General features: G+C 43.1%; 1 long non-coding RNA gene across 1 annotated transcript in view; it reads right to left on the bottom strand.

The window, feature by feature from the left end:
• The window catches only part of LOC115298107, a 35,727-nt gene extending 33,634 nt beyond the window's left edge, over positions 1 to 2,093 (bottom strand). The window contains exon 1 of the long non-coding RNA XR_003911601.1: positions 2,065 to 2,093. This is a non-coding gene — a long non-coding RNA (uncharacterized LOC115298107). The remainder of the gene's footprint in view (positions 1 to 2,064) is intronic.
• Between the last annotated feature and the right edge of the window lie 723 nt (positions 2,094 to 2,816).

A 2,816-nucleotide genomic window follows, 5' to 3' on the forward strand; every position in this document is an offset into this window, starting at 1 on the left:
CTTGTGTAGAGCAAAATAAATATCAGATGGTTTAAAATTTAAATGTAGAAAATAAAACCAAAAATGTACTAGAAGAAAATGTAGATGAACATTTACATAGTCTGGGAACATCATTTGCTACCACAGGCAAAGACTACAAAGGAAATAATTAGGAGTTGGAGTACATAAAAAGGAAACACGTTAACAATCAAAACCAGTAAAAGCAAGTTACCAGTAAAGGCAAACTGGGGACCCAGTAATTGGAAGATATAGGACATAGAAAAAACAATCTGGTGTCCTTAATACCTAAGAGGTTTTCATGACTCAGTGAGAAATAGCAACCTAGCAAAAGAAGACTGGTAAAAATAAAAATAAATGCCCCTGTGAGTATGGGCTCACACTCTATAAGAGCATGGGAGGGGAGAAAGGGATGTCCCCAAAGTGTAGATTTGTCGGTTTTCCTGGTGGATCTAGAAGCAAGGAGGGGGGTGGCGGGGAGGGGGGGGGGACCGTTGTCTTTTTTCTTTTTTTTTTTAAGTTTATTCATTTTTGAGAGACTGAGAGAGACAATGCAAGCAGGGGAGGGGCAGAGAGAGAGAGAGGGAGACACAGAATCTGCAGTAGGCTCCAGACTCTGAGCTGTCAGAACAGAGCCCCACATGGGGCTCAAACCCACAAACCATGAGATGATGACCTGAGCCAAAGTCCCACCTAGGCACCCCGGAAAGTTTGAGTATAAATAGAAAGAAGGAAAAGGAGCTGCTGAGAGTAAGGGAATGAGTGACTGGGTTATATAAAAAGGGAAATCAATATTACATTAACACCTCAGGGCAAGAGATGATGTTGTCTCTTAGTTCAATTATATCAGATGCCTGAAAAGGTGAAGCAACTTCTTGGTCATGGCCACGTCTGCTTTGGGAACCTGACAAGATGGAATGGAAACCCGCAAAGGGAAAGCCCTCATCCTGGGAGACTTTTTAATACTGTTTGATGATGGACTGGATCAGTTATTAATGACTGAATGGGATTCTAGCACGTGCCAGTATCTTTTGACCTTTATGATTGTTTTGCTATAAGGGATCTGTGTTAAAAGACTAGTGAGGCACTGTGATATTGTGATCTATAATACGAAATATATATTGGGGGCTCCTGGGTGTTTCAGTAGGTTGAGCATTGGACTTGGGCTCAGGTCATAATCTCATAGTTATGGGTTCAAGGCCTGCCTGCTTCAGCTCCTCAGTCTCACTCTCTCTCAAAAATAAATAAACATTAAAAAATCTATGTATCTACATATCTGGTGTTCAACCCCAAGACTGGCACAAAGCTCCTAAAACCCTTGGAATTTCCTGTGGTAAGAGCAATAAAAGTCTCTTTTGTTGTGTTAATGAGTGACTTTGGGAAAGCCCTTAGGTAACCTAGGGATGGGGCCTGGTTGCCAGGCAAACAAGTCTTTGGAAGAAAGGGCTGGAACTTTCAGTAAACCACACCCTACCCCTACCTCCTAGGCGGGGAGAAGGGCTGGAGGTTGGAGGTTGGGTGGATCACCAATGGCCAATGAGCTATTCAGTCATGGCTAAGTAGTAAAGCCTCAGTGTGACCCCAGAAGGGTTTGGAAATCTTCTTTATGGGTTGGAACCACATGCAGGGGCTAGAGGTTGGCGTCCCCAGAGAGGGCATGGAAGTTTCTTACCCTTTCCCCACACCTGCCTTATGCATCTCTCTGGCTGTTCCTGAATTATATACTTTTACAATAAACGAGTCATCTAAGAAGGGAAATGTTTCTGTGAGTTGTGTGGGCTGCTCTAGTTAATTAACAGAGCCTGAAGAGGGGGTGGTGGGAACCTCTGACTTCTAGCTGGTAGGTCAGAAGCAGAGGTGACAACCCTGACTTGAGACTGGCTTCTGCCGTGGGGACAGTCTTGTGGACTGAACGCTAACCTGTGGGTCCTGGTGCTATCCCTGCATACATTGTGTCACAACTGAGGTGTTTGGTGGGCACGCAACTGGTGTCTTAGAGTTGCTTCGAGATGTGGGACCCTCTCTCCAACCCCAACACACACCGAATTGGCACCGAAGCCAACTTACACGCCTTGAAACATGGATGTCTTAGCTCAGATTACTGACACAAAATACCACAGAGGGTGACTTCAACGAGAACTGTGTTTTCTCATGGTTCTGGGCCTGGACAGCTGAGATGAGAGCGTGAGCATGGTCAGGTCCTTCCTGGCTGTCCTCACACCAAAGGATGTAAGAAGAAACAGAGAATTCCACTCCTTTCAAGGCCACAGTCCTATCTGATTAGGGCTCCCCCATTATGACCTCGCTTTAACCTCAATTCCTTCCAGGAGACCCTATCTGTGGACATGGTCACATTGGGGTTTAAGGCTTCAACATATGAATTTTGGGGAGACACAACTCAGTCCTTACCAATAAATACACACCACACAAATAGAAACAAAGGTTTGGCATTTATCTTTATCATTTCCTTTTTCCTGACTTTACTCTCTTGCTCTTCTCTCAGCTTCTTGAGTTGAACATGTAGTTCATTTATTTCAAAATTTTTTTTCTTTTTGGAGAAGTATGTTGGAGATATAATCTTTTGTGTAAGTATTGCTTAATTCCATCAGCCAGATTTTGCTGTTTCAGCTCTGATTATTTCTTGATTTCCCAAGTGAGAGCCTTTCTAATGCAAGGTTCCATAAGGTCATGGCATTCTTATATTTTTAATCTTTTATTCTTTTTATAAGTATATAGTTTCCCTTTTTGTTGCACAGTGATTTTGTCTGGAGCTTTACCTCCAGATTGCGATAGATCTACTTTTTACTGACAGGTAAAAG

Source organism: Suricata suricatta, chromosome 8, assembly GCF_006229205.1.
Source record: "Suricata suricatta isolate VVHF042 chromosome 8, meerkat_22Aug2017_6uvM2_HiC, whole genome shotgun sequence".
Lineage (NCBI taxonomy): Eukaryota > Metazoa > Chordata > Mammalia > Carnivora > Herpestidae > Suricata > Suricata suricatta.